Source organism: Hemicordylus capensis, chromosome 5 (genome assembly GCF_027244095.1).
Source record: "Hemicordylus capensis ecotype Gifberg chromosome 5, rHemCap1.1.pri, whole genome shotgun sequence".
Classification (NCBI taxonomy): Eukaryota; Metazoa; Chordata; class Lepidosauria; order Squamata; family Cordylidae; genus Hemicordylus; species Hemicordylus capensis.
The window spans coordinates 165,078,707-165,097,270 of NC_069661.1; the positions used below are offsets into that span (position 1 = coordinate 165,078,707).

The following is an 18,564-nucleotide window of genomic DNA, read 5'->3' on the forward strand; positions in this document are numbered from 1 at the left end:
TAAAACTCAGTTAAGTAAGTAGCTCACACAGAACAAACTGTTATCTGTCATTCACAAAACAATATGTAATTCCATATTACCTTTCCACATCACAGCTTACATTTTTCAACTTAATGTGCTTTTCAACGTTTAAGACATTCCTTTCCTTGTCTCTTTCCAGTCTTTTCTCTGCAATTCCCTGCACGGAACTACATCATACGCATTCCTTAAAACTCCATTTTCTTTCCTCTTTTCCAACTGCAAGCAGTTGAAAGAAAAGAGAAGAATTTTTTAAAAAGAGAACAAAAGCAGCCTTTGTTTGGAGAAACTTTTTTGCAGCAAGAACAGTGTTATCTTTTGGCTTGGTTGCAACAGGACAGTAGCTGCAAAAAATTTGACTGTTTGCAACACAAGGGCAGCAAGCAGCTGTTTGAGTTTGGAAACAGAACACAGACAGCATGATTTTAGCAAAAGGCAATCATTCTTTCCTCTTTAATACTTTCTTCAGACCCTCCCTCTCTTCACAGACTAAGAGAGTTCCCTTGTTCTCCATAGCATGCTGGAAAGGAGAAGCTGCTTGGAGCATGATGGTAATACATATGGTGGGGGTTTCGTTGATGGGCCTGTGCATATTGGTGTTATTAAAATTTACCGGCATGTGTATAAAATAAAAGCAATTGCAAAAGGATGTTGTTTTCAGGGCCAGAAGGCCTCTGAATAGAGTTCATAGTATGGCCATAATTATGTACAGAAGCGCTTTACTCTAAAGGTGAGTAGGCATTCCTTTTCAATTTTCCCACTTGTTCTAATCTGTTCCCCATTTCCCTCCCTCGGCGTCCCTTCACAGACTCTATTTCATCCCTTCACGGACTTTATTTCGTCCCTTCACGGACTTTATTTCGTCCCTACACGGACTTTATTTCGTCCCTACACGGACTTTATTTCTTCCCTTCACAGACTGTATTTTGTCCCTTCACTGACTTTATTTTGTCCCTTCACTGACTTTTTCCCCTTCGCCCCTGCACGGACTGGGTACTTAGCAAGAGACGTCTCTCTTGAATTTTCGTCCCTTCATGAACTATTTTTCCCCTTGTCCCTCCCCACTCCCTTTCTCCCTCTGGGTTCTTCCATGACAGGTCGGGCAACCACCCAGGGGTCTACATCTGAGTCACGGCACCAAATTGATATGGATGGGGCTCGTTCCTGGGTCCGCTTAGCCAATCAGTCAGACACAAGGATTGGGAATTATTAAGTGAGGTTTATTGCTACTGCAGTCAGCAATAGGTAATCAATAGGCTCACACTCTCAAACCGATTACAGTTTGGCTACAGGTGCGTCTTACATTTATACAAACAATCTAAGTGATGCTGACACTCTAGACACAGTATACATGGCCCAAGTATCTAGTACGCATGCGGATGATTCATTGTTCATCTGGTGATTACTCCTTATTTGGTTATATCCTGTTTTCTGGCTGTGGGAACCTTAGCTGTCTTAGCAAATTTCATAGATACAATTTAGCTGGAGAGAGATAATGACGTTAATCATGAGAGGCAGTGATGTCCCTGAGCTGGGCTGGGGTTACTTTAACTTAGAATGAGGTCTTCTGGGCAAACATGGAGTTGCTTTGGTTTTCTAAACATATCAGTAAGAATAGCCTCTGTGTGTACTGTGCTGGAAAAACAGTAGTTAGGAAAAGGGTGAAGCACCCACTCGCCCATTACTTCTCTTCTGAATTCCCTTCTCTTGAATTCATTTGTAACTTGGCCCTAAGAAATCAAGAATCACTGAAATGCTAAAGTGTCTGTTTTATAGCTGCTTACCTCATACACACAAGGAAATCTTATGTGGATTTAACTAAAGGGTTATTAAACTTTTCTCCTTCTCCTTATCCCTCCCTCCTTTCTGACTCCTCCCCCACACTCTCTACAGGATCCTCCTTGGGACAAACATCCAAGCAAACAAACTGCAAAAGATAACTGGATAGGATACAGCAGAGTCCTCACCCTTAACCTAGTTATGTCAGTGTCTTTACAGGAGATAGATATAATAAATTAATATTAGCACCAATATTGTAGTCTTATAAGTGAAAAAAATGTTCATTGGATGAAATAATTTAATTAGTATTACTTTCTTCAAGATTAGGTTGGAGAGGAAACAAGATTAAAAAAAAATTCAAATTGAGTATGCTGCATAATTAAGAACCACAACATCTACAATAACTTCAAAGAACAGAAGAAACCAAAAGTGCTTGAGTGAACAATTAGAATTATTTTATTTGTCACACATGGAAAGATGTTACTATTAATGCAACCCCCACCCCCCAAAACCCTTTGCCATTTCTCAGAATTATTTATTTATTTATTTATTTATTCATTCATTCATTCATTCATTTAACACATTTTGTACCGCCCAAAATGCAAGTTCTCTGTTTGACATTTTTTTCTTTAGAATTCTTCATGATAATGAATAAACAACCAATAATTCCCACAAATAATTAGAATACTCTAAGAATTACTGCTTGATGTTCAAAGCTCCATTCCCAGAATTTTTATTCCTTTGTATACACATCTGGAAATGCCATCTTAGAAGATGGGAACAGGGGATCATTTACTGCTTGCTACAGCCATTCATCACTAAACATGCCATTTTGTTTACAGCTAGTGAAATAGGGTTTTTTTTAATTATTATTAAAAAACAAAACCCCTTAAAGCTGTATCAAGATACACCTCAGAGACCTATCATATCCTGGTATCTCTCCAATTTATATTTCAAGGGAGAATAACATGTCTTTTCTTTTTCTTTTCTTTTTTTTTTGCAAATATCAAATAAAGCCCAGTGCCATTTTATTGAAGCCTTCCAACTTTTTTTGCGTGGAAAACCAGGATAATTTTTCTCAATAGATACTGCTGTTTGTGTGTGAACAATTTGTGTGTGTAATTGGCTTTCTAGATGTTATTGAGGCCACTTCTGTGATACAATATATTCACAGGACTGAAGCAAGCACGTTTTAAGGACACTTATCAAAAATGCCCATCCCATTTATATCACCACATTCGGGGGGGGGAATAAGGAGTGGAATTTTGGGGTGTGTGTGTTTGTGGGGGGTGTTTCTTTATCCACTTGCAGCTGCTATTTCCCTCCAGGAGTGACAGGGAGTGAGGCTTCTGGGTGCATTCTGTAATGTGTATAGCATTCCTTTACCCCTCACATAGGAACATAGGAAGCTGCAATATACTGAGTCGGATCTGGCAGCAACTTCTCCAAGGTTGCAGGTAGGAATCTCTCTCAGCCCTATTTTGGAGATGCCAGGGAGGGAACTTGGGATCTTCTTCTCTTCCCAGAGTGGCTCCGTCCCCTAAGGGGAATATTTTACAGTGCTCACACATCAAGTCTCCCATTCATATGCAACCAGGGTATACCTTGCTTAGCTAAGGGGACAAGTCACGTTTGCTGCCTCAAGACTAGCCCGCCTCTCTAATCTGAACAGGGCTCTTGTTTTCCATAGGCAGAAAAGCTTACAAAATTTAAAGGCACTAAGAAGGAAATGCCAAATATTATACTGATTGATCATTTCATTTTAGAGATATTACACACGGAATTCCTCTTGATACCCACAATGCAAGCCTAGCTGTTTATGTGTGGCCAGAGCATTAATAATATTGTGGCAGAAGGCTGCATCACATAGCAGAAGAAAACATAAATACCATTTAAGAGAGAGACAACTAATAACTCTGATAAAAGTTGGGTTGTCATGTATAGCGTTCCTGTAATTACGTGCTGTAAATTTTAAAGACATCACCAGTATGAAATACAACCAGGAATGGGTGTCACACTCAGCTTTCCATGTGATGAAATAATCTGTGTGGATCAGAGGCCTTGGTTGAGACAAGCTCTCCCTCAGGGGTTGACATCCCCAAAGGGTTGCTGTGGCAGAATAAAACAACACATTCTGCTGACTGCCAGGGCATATTTGATGACTGAAACATGCTTAATAGAAAATTTAATCAGAAAACCCATATTTTCTGATTTAGGGTGCTGGGTTTCATTTCATACACATGGCTGTAATTCCCTAGTATATGTCTTCTTTAATGATAATGTATTGCAAGTTCTTCATAATATATAGGTAGATAACTGAAGGTAATTTCAGTAATTAGGATGGATGAGAAAACCATGCCCTTCGCTCCAAATCACCCATATTTTAGCCTGATGCTAAGAATGGCGCATTGGTTGGATAATTAGAGTTCTTGATGCTCACTAAATCATTACAGATTTGCTATTGCTACAGCCACGCTGTTGTCTATTAAAAGTATAGCATATTGAAAAGTGTTTTGCCGACATATTCAGCTACTCATCCTAGTCAATGTTATATTACTGAACCTTTTAAAAAGTGGGGAAGGAGGGGGGGGAGAGAGAAGGAGTGTTGAAATATTTAAAAAAACTCACATCTAGTGCCAAGTTGATGAAGTACAGTCAACAAGGCATGGGAGTAAACTTCACGGCATTACAATTCAGTTCCCAGACGTATTCAGAAAGTTAAGCCAAATGACACCAAATTTTCTCTAGGTATCCTGTTTAGACAAGACCACCTGCTTATATGCTACTTGGTCCAATATGTTCCTTATCCTGTTGTGAGTTTGCTGTTTGAGTTCTGTGAATAATCCTTTTACTATAGGTTTGCCTTAAAGCTACGCCTGATCAAGATCTAAGACTGAACAAGTGTGTTAAAGTTTCTTATTGGTCATTTGTTACTTCTTTGTGGGAATCCATGATTATAAACTGGTCTCTGTGTACTAGGGATGTGCATGAAGCAGTTCAGTGCTTTCTTTGGGAAGTGCCAAACCAGCTTGGGTGCCCACAACCAAACCCAGTCGGTGTGTGTGTGTGTTCCCTTTTATTTTTTTAAATAAATTTTTTTATTGAGAAGTAAAGAAGACAAAGACAAATCACCATAAAGACAATACAAAACAATACAAAACAAATCATTTTTCATAATAAAAAACCTCATTTTTCTAATTATTTACAGCAGTAAAGAAAAAATATCTAAAACAAGATAAAGCAAAAGAAATTCAAACTCTTAAAATTGTAAAATCTAATCTATTCAGCTTCTTGTAAGTTACATATCAAAAACACTATAAGTCGAATCCAGAAAATGGGAACAAAGTTTGACCATAATGGATATTATGTATATTATTAATTCTCCAAGACGGGCCATGTGTGGGAACGTGGTAGAAAGGAGGTGACTGGCTGACAGAGTTTGCAAGCAAAAGCACCTGATTGGGCAGTGAGGATTCCATATGCAGATAGGGAGGAGGAGCCTGTGGCACCATGGTGATTAGGCAGTGGGCATTTTCTATGCAGATGAGGAGGAGCCTGTGATGGTTAAGGTCAATTGGAATGCAACTGTTACTGGTCGGATGTTCTTGATTGTAGGGGAGAGGAATATATATATATAGATAGATAGATAGATAGATAGATAGATAGATAGATAGCAAGCAGGCAGGGGTCTGCAAAAAGACGGGTCGTGAGGGAGGAAAGAGCCCCTTCAGGAAAAGGAGCCTGCCATTGTATGAATTAAATGAGGAAACAAGATGAACAAAATCTGTTAACTCATGGAGGGAGGGAGGGAGGGAGGGAGGGAGTGAAAAAACATGAAGGGAGGGGAAAGAAAGAGTGGGAGGAGCGTGTGGAGAAGAGAGAAAGCGAAAAAGAAGGGGGGAATTGACAGAAGGAAGGGCAAGGGACGGGCCTGAACCTGTCAGCGGCCTGAGGGGAATGAGCAGCCATGGTGGTGGCAGCAGAGAGGAATGGCCTGGTCAACCACTGCTGCTGCTCCTGGAGGGAGGAGCAGGAGCGGGGTTCAGGTGAGGGTGGGGAGGTCTCTAGGGATAGGGGACTGCAGCTTGGCCAATAGGCAGCAGCAATGCTGCAGCCACGACCAAGAAGGGTGAGGGGGATGGAAGCAACAGGATGGAGGAGGAGCAGGAGTGCAGCTCAGGTGAGGGTGGAGAGATCTCTAAGGTGAGGGGAGCAATCAAGTACTAACGTGCAGATGCTCCAGAGCGTGCAAGTGTTCCATCATTGAAGTGGAGAGAAATAATGGCGGTGGTCAGGATGTAGAGGTGGAGGGCCGGCAGGCAAAGCCCCTCCGGCCAGAAGAGGTGGGTGGATGGTGGGCGAAGCCCCGCCAGCCAGGAAGAGGAGGCAGTGGGCAGACAGCAGGCAAAGCCCTACTAGCCGAGAGGAGGAGGTGCGAGGCAGCAGCAGGATGACCTGGCCCGCCCAATGGGGAGAGCTGCGGGGGGAGAGAGCGAGCAAGCAAGCTTCCGGGGGAGAGTGAGCGAGCTGCAGGGGGAGCGAGCAAGCAAGCTGTTGGGGGAGTGAGTGAGCGAGTGAGCGAGAGTGCTGTGGGGGAGCAAGCAAGAGTGCTGCGGGGGGAGAGCGAGTGAGAGAGCCACGGGGGGGGAGCGAGCGAGAGAGCCGCGGGGTGGGAGCGAGCGAGAGAGCCGCGGAGTGGGAGCGAGCGAGAGAGCCGCGGGGTGGGAGCGAGCGAGAGAGCCGTGGGGGGGGGGAGTGAGCGAGAGAGCCATGGGGGGCGAGCGAGAGAGCTGTGGGGGGCGAGCGAGAGAGCCACAGGGGTGAGTGAGAGAGAGAGAGAGAGAGCAGGCGAGAGAGCTGCGGGCGGGAGTGAGCGAGCGAGAGAGCTGCGGAGGAGATGCCACAGGCTGAGTGCACAACTGCACAGATGCTCTGTGTAGGGTCAGCTAGTAATTTATAAAGGGTTCCCAAACAGACATGAATGATTCAGTAGAGAGACCATGTACATAAGCGGAGACTTTTGAAACTGAAGCATAGTCCCACACTTTCAAAAACCAATTGTTTAAGGAAGGAATTTCCAAAGTACACCAGTTAGATGCATATATAATCCTAGCCGCTGTAATCATATAAAAACAGAATTTGTTTGATTTGGTGGGAATATAAGGTTTTATCATACTTAAAAGAAAGATTTCTGGAAGGAAAGAGATCTTAACTTCTAAGATTTGTTAAATTTTCATATGAATTTGTTTCCAAAACTGTTGAGCTTTACCGCAACTCCACCATATATGGTAAAATGAACCTAAATGTGAGTTACATTTCCAACATTTCTTAGAAAAAGAATCATCTATTTTATTAATAGTCAAAGGAGATATATACCATCTGAAAAACATCTTATACCAATTTTCCTTTAGACTGGTACACAAAGTAAATTTCACATTCTTTTTCCATTGGTATTCCCAATCCGAGAGATCGGTCGATCTTTTAAAGTTCTGCATCCATTTTATCATACATTCTTTTATCTGCTCAGTCTCTGTTTCATACTTCAGTAATAGTTTATAAATTCTGCCTAATAAATGATCAGTGTTTTGTGTGATTAATTCTTCAAACTCAGTCAGATCTCTAAGTTTCTCACCGTGTAGCTGTAACTCTTTCCAAACTACTGAGCTGATCTGAGCTTGTTGAAACCAGGATGCTTGTTGAGTTGTTTGCCCAAAAGAAACTGATTTATCCAGAGCTAAATATTGGGCCAAACTTTGTAAGGAGTATAGACTGCCTCGCCAAAAATTATACTTAGAAGAAAATTCTTCTTCATGGAAATAAGCATTCAGTATAGAGGCCAAAGGTGATAATCTAGGATTTATTCTTTTCTGATATTTATCCCAGACATAAAAAAAGACTGTGTTGCCATTTTAAAGCAGGGAAGCAGGTCCTTGTTGCCACACCACTGCTTTTATGGGCACAGTGCAGAGAGATCCAAAAGGACCAACAGAGTCACACTCCCTCTATGAATTACTCTTTGAAGATAATCCAACTTGCATGTGTGATGGCCATGTGCGTGCTGACGTGGCACACAGGCTGTAGGGAATAGCGCCACAGCCATGCACAGCCTTTGGTAGAGTTTGTGCTGTGCTTGTAAAAGCAGTGGGGTGGCAGCAGAGCAGGTAAAGACCTGCTTATCTGCTTTTTAAGGGAACCATTCCCTGCCCTGCCCATGCCTGCATGAGCCACCTGCATGCCTGCATGCATGAACATGCATGCCTGCATGCCTGCCTGCATGCATGAACACCCCTACTGTATGTACTGAGATCTCTCCAGAATGTTTGGAATGGGCAAAGCTTAAGAAGGTGATGAATTCCAATGTCCTCCAGCTCAGGTGAGGCATTTTGTGTGTGTGTGTGTGCATGAAGAAAATAACAGTTTGTTTTGGAACAGTAAAGCAGAGGCAGAGCTGAAGCCCCTTGTGTAGGACCAAGAGAAGAGAGCTTGTCTCATGTAAGCAAGCATGATTGAATTGTTTTCTTTGTTAAGCAGGGTCCACCCTGGTTGCATTTGAAAGGGAGACTACATGTGTGAGCACTGTAAGACATTCCCCTTAGGGGACAGGGCTGCTCTGGGAAAAGAATCTGCATGCTTGTATGTAAGAGGTTCCAAGTTCCCTCCCTGGCATCTCCAAGATAGGACTCAGAGAAACTCCAGCCTTCAGCCTTGGAGAAGCTGTTGCCAGTCTGTGTAGCTAATACTGAGCTAGATGGACCAATGGTCTGACTTGGGATAAAGCAGCTTCCAATATTCCTATATACCTTTTTGTGGATTTGTAGCTGACGTTGTGTTGTCGGATACGAGTACATATGCTGCTTGCCTCCAATTCTGTTCCATTTGCGTATTTGTAAATAAAGCAACGTTCCTAAAATGCCATAAGCCTCCAGGGCTCTCTCACATAAAGAAAACCAGAGAGAAAGTAGTGTTGCCTCTGAAACATTTAATTGCTCAGATAAATGGGAGTGCACAACACCCCATTGGTCAGTGCTGGGAGTGCCAGAGCTCTTTAAATGTTGTAGAAGAATTTGCTTGTTAACCACAGAAACTTTTGGAAGTCATGACAGTTGGTATGTTGTCAGACCTATACTAGAGATGTGCACAAAAACAGTTTTGCTGAGCCAACCTGGCCCAGTCCGTATTTGGGCCCGGTCAAACCAGACCCGGTATGAGTTTGAACTGAGCTAGTTCAACCAGCTTGGAGCTGTACTGGTAAAGGGGAATCTGGTGAGGATTCCCTTTTACCAGTACATGGGAAGTGGGGCTTATCCTCTGGCCACACTAAACCTGACAGTTGTGACCCAAAAACTAACTAAAGGGGCACAATGAAGTAGGCAAAAAATCTTTCCAATCTGTTGAAAAGCACACACACACACAAATCCAACTTTGTCTCCAGCAATGCCCATTATAAGCCCAGATGGAGAGGGATCCTGAAGATCACAGTGAATGAGGCATCACAGGGGAAGCATGCCATTGCCATGCAAAACCACACCCCCTGTTCAGCCCCTACCCTAATTACACCTGCTGCTTCGTATGCTTTCCTAGGATTAGGTGGAGCAAAGCCACCCTCTCCAGCAAAAGGCTGGAAGACGTGTTATATCCCTGGAAAGGGTTATCACCAGACAATTCCACAAAAGGTGAGAGAGATTAGCTGTCTGGATCCTACATCTTGAGCACATCATCTGAACATGCTCCTAAAGTGAAAAGTGGTGCAGGATAGATCCAATAGTTTCTGCTGGATAAGCCTCAAGCACAAGTCAAGAGAAAAGAGTGTCTGATTACTCTACTAATGCCACTTTCAGTTGAAAAGGCTGGATCTTGTAAAATCCCTCATTCCACGCTTTTTCCTGAGTAACCCATACCTGGCCACAGAGCTTTTTTGCGACAGAACCAGACATAAATGAGACACTAAATGCATCTGGCCAAAGTTAGACACAGGGAAATGATTGTACTCTTATTTGTCTTTTTTATTGTACTCAATATAAGTGATCTCCAAGTCATCTATAAGTGATCTAGAAGTGTTTACTTAAGGACTGCATTTTGTATTTATTTATTATTTATTATTAAAAATTTTGTACCACCCAAAAGGCTCAGGGCGGTTTACATTAAAAAGGTACCTTTAAATGTCCTTTGTCATAACCAGCTTCAGGCAGTGGCGACTGGTGATGGGGTGCTGGTGGGGGCACAAGGGGTACCTATGAAAAGTTATTACTGGTGCCCCACCCATTTTACAGCATGGTATAGTGGTTAGAGTGCTGGACTAGGACCGGGGAGACCCAAGTTCAAATCCCCATTCAGCCATGATACTAGCTGGGTGACTCTGGGCCAGTCACTTCTCTCTTAGCCTAACCTACTTCACAAGGTTGTTGTGAAGAGAAACTCAAGTATGTAGTACACCACTCTGGGCTCCTTGGAGAACGAGCAGGATATAAATGTAAAATTATCATTATTATTATTATTATTATTATTATTATTATTATTATTATTATTATTTTCCTGCACAGTGGCTGCCATTGCTCCAGCACACACCTGGCTCTGCGCACGGATGGAGGCCATTTACATGGTCAGCCAGTAATCACTTTTGAAAGGTACCTTACGTGGGGCCCTCACCGCTGCCTTCACCAGCTGCCACTGCTTTCAGGGTAACGGAAGGTTCAAAGTGGTGTGATCAGTCCGGGTGTTGTAGATTATATGCAAATAGATCTGAAAAGGAGTCATTTTGAATTTTGTTAAGAGACAATTGGTGGTGTTTTTTAAGGAGAGTGAGTGGGTGGACCTAAGTTTGGGCAAGCACTATCTACCTCTCTGCTTGGTTCTGCATAATAGCTGCTGAATCTGTCAGTTTCAAAATAGGGTACTGTTTTCATGAGCCAGAGTTACACAGCTAGTTTCATGTTTCATAGTTTCTTTGAACTTGATTGGTTAATATTAGTAAAAATTACCACACTCAAATGATTTTTTTAAAGTGTTTTTAACTCAAGCTTATCACGGTAGCAGCTGTCTAGCAAAACAACCACCAATTGACATAATTATTAAAGAGAAGGTCAATCAATGAATATTTTAAATAACTCTCAGACTTGCATTGCAACTAAGTGCTGGGCCCAAACATGGAAGAGTTTCTCACCCCTAGGCCCCAATAAGAGACAGGACACGCACGATAGATTGGAACTTGGGACATACTTTATTAACTACCTACAATTATCTGCATGGCATAATAACATAACTCAACTAACTAGAGTGTGTACAATTCCATACCAGCTTTTTATATATTTAGTAGTTTTCATGGGCAGTTATTTTAATTTGAACTTTTAACATGTTTTAAAATTTCTTGGTTTTAATGTTGTAAACTGCCTAGAGACTTCAGTAGTGTGAGGTATACAAATATGCTAAATAAATAATTAATAGATGAACACCACCACCACCACCCATGGGAGGCAGCCTCAAGTTGGCAAGTACCTAGCCATTGCTGAATAAATAAACTGGGATCGGAGACTACTAGTAGTCATCTGGTCATGATGACTACCATACAGTCTTGTGGCACTTCCTTCCTTCAACAACAACAAATATTTCTATACTGCTTTTCAACAAAAGTTTACAAAGCAGTTTACATAGAGAAATAATAAATAAATAAGTTTGTGAGTCCTGACCCCAAAGGACTCACAATCTAAAAGAAACACAAGATAGACACCAGCAACAGTCACTGGAGGTACTGTGCTGGGGGTGGATAGGGCCAGTTACTCTCCCCCTGCTAAATAAAGAGAATCACCATGTTTAAAAGGTGCCTCTTTGCTCAGTTCGCAAGGAACTACTCCTCCAATACTCACACTCAGGGTGACCAGGGTGACACTATTTATTGACCACCACCTCTAACAGATATAAGCCCATAACATGATCAGTGAGAAGTAGGCGAAAAAATTCCCACCAACAGCCAATTAGGTGAGAACAAAAAATTCCTACTCAGCCCCTGAAAGGCAACCAGCTAATCCCTCACTGAGACAGGGTGGGCAGGTGGGTGTCAAACGCTTAACTGCTGTGGCTGTGGAAGGTGGTGGCCGTAAAAGACAGCAAACCCCACCCACATTTGATTACCCATGCAGTATTACATGCCCTGTGGATGGTGTCCAGTACATCCTGCTTGCCACAAGGCCAGGCACAACGCTGGCCCCCAACAAGGTGCTGAGGTAGAAGCAAGCTTTCACTATAGAAATATCTATAGTGGCCATGGTCTCAAAGATTTCTATGGGTGGTCTCCTCCTCTGTGAACCTTACCAAATTGAAGATCTTCATCTGAGGCCTTCCTCTGAGCACCCCCACTGGGTGATGCAAGGCAGGTGGTGATGGAGTAAGGGCCACTTCATGGGTGGCACCTGGAATTATCTTCCCTGGCAGTTAAGAGAAGCAGTGCCTCAGGATGCAGGCAGGAAGTTGCACATGTGAATGTTCCCCAGTGAGATGGTGCTGCAGCCTGTTCCATTTGCTTGCCCTGAAGCACAGACTGCATGGGTCTGCTAACCCAAGGTGGGCTGGATAGTCATCTCTCCCTGGCAGGCTCTTCTTCAATGAAACATAGTATCCTCTCTTCCACAAAAAATAAAGTGTGCTGTTGAGTTGGTGTTGACTCTGGGTGACCACAGAGCCCCATGGTTGTTTTTGGTAGAATACAGGAGGGATTTACCATTGCCATCTCCTGTGCAGTATGAGATGATGCCTTTCAGCATCTTCCTATATCACTGCTGCCCAATATAGGTGTTTCCCATAGTCTGGGGAATATACCAGTGGGGATTTGAACCAGCAACCTCTGGCTTGCTAATCAAGTCATTTCCCCACTGTGCCATTAGGTAGCATGTGGATTAAATGCCCAACAGTGGGGTTTTCCCCCAATCAGCAGCCTCAGCATTGTAAATGCTTCTACTACAGCTTTACAGACAATCTGTAAAGGAAATGGAGTCCAAGTGAATGGTTCCTGGTCATCTGATGGGTTCCTTGCCCATCCTCAGGGAGCGAAAAAGGCTACAGCCACTCCAGAAGATCTCAACCTGTCCTTTGCCCTTCTTCTTGTGAAGGCTTCTGGGTCTCCCTGACACTGTCTGTGGGCTTCCCAGGCTTTCCCTGCTGAATAGCACAGACCCAGCATGAGTCTTTGCCACAGAAGATAAAAGCTAAATTTAAAAATAACTTGAAAAGCTCCTGGCTCTCTTCATGACCTGGCTTCAAATGGCTTTGGGGATAAAAAGCCTGGTGGAGGATGGATGACTTGATCACCAGGTAATGCTACAAACTTCACAGGGCATCATTTCAACTGTCCTTGGTATCTAATTTCAATGGCTGGATGTCCTCTCCTTAATTGCACTTGTCCCCAATCCAGTCCCCAGATAATCCACCCACTCTCAGCTGCCCTGTTTTCCCCTGGATATTTTCTGCTGCAAATCACTCACCAAGATGGCCTCAACTGCATACTCACCCTTTGGAGAAATTCAGCAGTCTTGCTCCCTTTCTACAGGCCTCCACATATCTCTCAGTGACAGTGTTGAGAAAGCACAATTTGGACATCCTGTTTTGAAAGATGAAAGCACTGAACTGTTAGTTAGGGAAGGACTTCATCTCCCTTCTCCAAAATGGACCAGGCAGGCACCCTTCCTTGACAGACTGCAATCATGACGTTTCTTGATACCCCACCTTGTGCAAGGTTCTGCTACTTTGCAGAAAGCACAAAACTCAAGAGGGATCACAGCAGAATGAGACACATGGGGGTCACCAATGGGGCAAATGGGAATGGGCCTTGTGGGGGGCCCTGGGATGAGGGGTTCTGTTTGGGTCTCATGGTGTCTTTGGCTTAAAGCTTGTGTAATTTCATGTCAAAGTCTGTGATAAATTTATACAGGTGCTTTTGTTTGATTTGGAAACCTTTCTAGATGAAGAATTAATTTTTCTAGATGAAAAAGAAAATGGTGTCACACATGAATGTATGGCACTTGGCTGAGATGATATCACCAAGATGGCCTCCATTACACAAATATTAAACCTCATTATCTCAGTAATTATTTGGCCAATTTTATTAAATAAGGCAGGGTTTCTTTAAAACTTCCTTAAACTTTGCTCACTAGTTGTTGGACTACAGCTCCCATCATCCCCAGGAGAGGTATTTTCACAAGCTACAAAGCATGGTCATATGATTAAGGGTGAAAATATTTGCCCTTTTTACATACCAAAAGGGGGGGAGTTATTAACACCTATTTTGAACTAATTGGCCAGGATCCCGACTTAGTGCTATTCGGAGTAGACCAAATGAAATAATGGGACTTATTACCATTAATAATTATTAATTATTACCTGACCAGGGGCTCTAGGTTGACTCAGCCTTCCATCCTTCCGAGGTCGGTAAAATGAGTACCCAGAATGTTGGGGGCAATATGCTAAATCATTGTAAACCGCTTAGAGAGCTCCGGCTATAGAGCGGTATATAAATGTAAGTGCTATTGCTATTGCTATTCATTTACTCATGACCAGCTTAAATCCCATTATTTCAATGGGTCTGCTCTCAGTAGCACTAAGTCAGGATGCAGGCATTGTGTATAGTGAGGCTGCAATCTTATATACACTTTCCTGGAAATAAGCTCCATTGAACTCAACAGGGCTTACTTCTGATTACACATGCATAGGATTGCAGACATGTAACTTCAGGACAGCTGGTGAAAGTGGGTTCCTTCCCTTCCCCATAAGTCATTGCTAGAACCAAGGAAATTGTTCACAATAAAATACTGTGTATTACAACAATATATCACACACATACAAAAGTACAAAAAAACTTGTCAGCACAGTAGATCAATATGAAAAGGAATTTTTTCTTGCTGTGAATTCCTATTTTCTGAGACTCCTGGAGGGCATTCAACAGCAGTGGGATGGCACCTCCTTTGGGAACAGTAAGTAGGCTTCTTCACAGGAAGCTTCTCCAGGGAACCATCCCAGCTCCCCGAGCCAAGATCTCCCTTAACCCCTTAATCAACTGGACAGGAAACAAAAAAGTGTAACAAGTAGGGATGTGTGAAACGTTTCGGATACAAAACGTTTTGTACCCAAAACAGCCTGTTTCGGGTGTTTTGTGGACAAAACAAAACACCCATTTTCCAGATCCAAAAGTTTTGTATACAAAACAAAACGTCCCTGTTTCGGCTACAAAACGTTTTGTTGTTTTGGACCTCCATTTTGTGGTCATCTCTGAGTCAGTCTCCATTTTGTGTTTGACATCTCTTTGAATTTCCCACCCTTCCAGCCTTCTGATCGGTGACCTAAATCATGGGCTGACCTGCTGACAATTCCCTCCTTGTTCCGCATTGGCTCTTTTGCTTCTTGCCACTCTTTACTGACTCCACACTGGCCAGGGGAAGGATTGCTAACCCATAGGGTGCTGGGTTCTGTTGATTCTGTGGTGTTCTGAGTGTAGATTCTCTGATAGCATATGAGAGTGGATTCTTGTTTTTCACTGAAAATCTCATGTGCTACCAGAGAATCTACAATGAGTACCTCAGAGACAACAGAACCCAGTACCCCACGGGCTTGTGGGTATGGGGGTGGTTGGCACCCTATGTGCACTACACAACCCCTCACTCTGGGCAACCCCAGTGCCCCCCAAGTGGAATTATGGGGCTGCTGAAACCTAAACCTCCATTATTCCCAAGGGAGAAATCTTAGACACGTAAACTTCATCAAATCACAAAAGATCAGCCCTTTGCCCAATTTCTTTGAAATAATTCTGGAAGTTTCCTTGCCCCCATTGGGCACTACCACCCACCACACTCCGCTCTGGGTCATCCCTTTCCCCTTGATTTGAAGCAATACATTTGCTGGAATCTCCATTATTCCCTATGGGAAAATTCTTAAAGATGTGTAAACTTAAAAAATTCACAAAAAAATCAGCCCTTTGCCTAATTCCTTTGACATTTGGCTGGTAGCTTCCACCCATTGGACGCTACCACCACCACCCACTCTTTTTTCCCTGGGACCCTTTTTAAAAATCCAAATCGATTCGGATTTGGAAAATTCAGCTACAAAACAAAACAGGGCTGATTCGGATTCAGAAAATTTGGGTACAAAACAAAACGGGGGTGTTTTGATTCGGATACAAATCGAAACAAGAAAATTCCAAAATGCACACCCCTAGTAACAAGCAACAGCGGGGTCTAAAAACCAACAAATGAAGGCCACTTTTTGACCACTCTGTACTATAAAAATGATAGAGCATCCATTGACAAACTAGAAAACAAATTCATAAGCCAGATGTGTGAATAAAGACAAGGAAATGGAAAGGTAAGTTCCCAGGAGGCCCTATATACCTCCCTTACATGTGCGACCAACACAGAAACCAATAGACTGTTCCTCTGATAAAGGAGGTGGGATGAATGCCCTCCAGGAGTCTATGAGACTAGGAATTCACAGTAAGAAAAACATCCTTTTCTCCAGAGACTCCTAGAGAAAATTCAACAGCAGTGGGATGTAGAGAACCAGTATGAATGCTGGGTGGAACAGAGGAATTGCCATCTCAGTGGGACAGCACCCTTTGCAACACCCTATGGTTGAAGGCCACATCCTATGAGGAATAGGTGTCAATCTTATAGTGCTTAGAGAAAGTATGGTCCCCTGCTAACTGAGTAAAGAGGTACCTTTAAAAAGTGGTGATTCTCTTTATTTAGCAGGGGGAAAGCAACTGGCCTTATCCATCCCCAGCATAGTATCCTTCCAGCAACTGTTGCTGGTGTCTGTCTTATATTCTTGTTTAGACTGTGTGCCCTTTGGGGACACTGAACCATTATCTATCTATCTATCTATCTATCTATCTATCTATCTATCTATCTATACCACTTTGGGAACTTCTGTTGAAAGGCATTATATAAATATTTGTAGTATTGGTATTCATATTCATATGGAGCGACACCCAAGTGGTAGCCCTACAAAAAGGGGAAATTTCCCTTGATAGGCAGCTGAGGTGGCTGTTTCTCCTAGCAAATGAGCTGTGGCCTTCTCTGGTGGCTGTTTCCCTACAAATTCATATGCTAAGGAGCTACACTGTCTGAGCCACCTGGAAATAGTTGCCGAGGAACCCACTGAAATGATGCAAAAAGGGACTAAGACTTCTGAAAGGAGGAGGCCCTATCCAAATAGAATCTGAGGGTCCTCCTAATGTCTAAGGGATGTCACTTACACTCTTGAGGGTGAAGTGGGTTGGGACAATTAACCTAGGGCATGAAAGAGAGGTTAGTGTGCAGAATCCCCCTCCCCTTGGCCTCGTGCAGAGGGGAGGGAGTTTGTCACAGCCCGGCTCTTCACGAGGCCCAAGAAGCAGGCCGATTGGCCCTTCGGGTCTGGGGGCAGGGTTTCGGCCATGGTCGGCCGATCCCCGCCCCGGCCTCCTCAGTTCAGGCCAAGGGTTCGTTGAGGAAGGAGCTCCTACGCAAGCTCCTTCTGGGACCGGGCTTTTCACGGGGCGGGGACGCCCGATAGCGGGCGATCGGCACATTCCGGCGAGGCCAGTTGGTCCGCCGTGGGCGGCACAGGGAGTTGTCGGCGGCTTCCGCGGGGTGACGGGGACCACGGCGTTCGGCCGGAGGGCCGTTTGGCAGGTCGTGCTTGGCCTTTGCGAGGGCTTTAGCCCTCTGGTTTGTTTGGGCCCTCACCCTGCCGGGTCGGGCTTGGGGGGGCCATAGCTGGGTGGTTTGAGTGTCTGGGTGAAGCGTCCACTGGGGGCCGGCAGATATTATTCTGGGTGTGGTGGCCAGAATAGCTGGGTGGTTTGATTTTCCATTGAGGGCTGGCAGTTATTATTCTGGGTGTTGCTGGTGTCCTTTGTGGGCCGCTGATTGCTGGCTGGCTTTCCCCCTTTCTTCTTGAAAGGCTTTAAGGGCTCTCCCTGCTCCTTTGGGGCAGGTGCAATATTTTCTTCCTTAACTTTCCTAGCTCATCTGTCCAGCCTTTTCATTTAAGGGCTGGAGTTGGTCAAAATGCCTAGGAAGGCAAAAGAAAAGAAAGGTGGGCGGCCCATTAGACAGCCCAAGCAGTCTGCTCCTCCGCCTTCTTCCTCTGATGAGGATGATGAAGAAATGGCTCTCATTAGGGGCCTGACTAATAGAATGGAAGCGCTCAAGAAGGCCAAAACTGCTCCCTCTGACAAGGGTGCTGGCACTTCTGGGGTGGTGGTGCCTACCAAGGTTCCTTGTCGCACGTGCGGTACTGCCAGGACCCAGTTACTAAAGTGTCTTTCCAATAGTCTGGAAGCGCTAGAGAAAGGTTGGGGCCCCGTTGGCCCAGTTTCTCCCACAGAGCCGGTTGATCCTGGGATGCCGATGCCTGGTAGTCCTGTTCCAGTGCTGCCTTTGCCTGCGGTTCCTCTGCCTCCATTGCCAGTGGATCAGTCTCCTTTGGACCCAGCTGTCCCGTTGGCCCCGGGTGAGCCTGCAGCACCAACACCTCCCGGTGGCACCGGCCAGTGGCCTTCCGTTCCATGGCCGATGCCTGCCTTGGGCAGCTGGGGATCAGCCCCATTTTGGTCCCCGTACACACAGCCCTGGGGATTGGGTCTCCCACTGGGCTTTCCAGGGGTCAAAGCGGGTCTTCAGGGGGCAGTTGAACAGGTATGGCTGGGCAATAGGCCCGCTCTTGGTTCCCTGGCAGGAACAGTGGGAGCAATGTCAATGACTCCTTCTGGTCCAGGTGGTCCAGCAGGTTTTTACCCCATGGAAA

General features: G+C 44.3%; 1 long non-coding RNA gene across 11 annotated transcripts in view; it reads right to left on the reverse strand.

Moving 5' to 3' along the window:
- LOC128327059 (uncharacterized) overlaps window positions 1-18,564 on the reverse strand; it is an 87,090-nt gene that overhangs the window by 54,959 nt on the left and 13,567 nt on the right. For 4 of the 11 annotated variants that reach the window (XR_008308446.1, XR_008308440.1, XR_008308447.1 and 1 more), the window contains exon 4: window positions 13,295-13,384. This is a non-coding gene — a long non-coding RNA (uncharacterized LOC128327059). Of the gene's footprint in view, window positions 1-10,425; window positions 10,537-10,991; window positions 13,385-18,564 lie in introns of those variants that run through there. The other 7 variants (XR_008308443.1, XR_008308441.1, XR_008308448.1 and 4 more) reach the window with 3 other exon arrangements.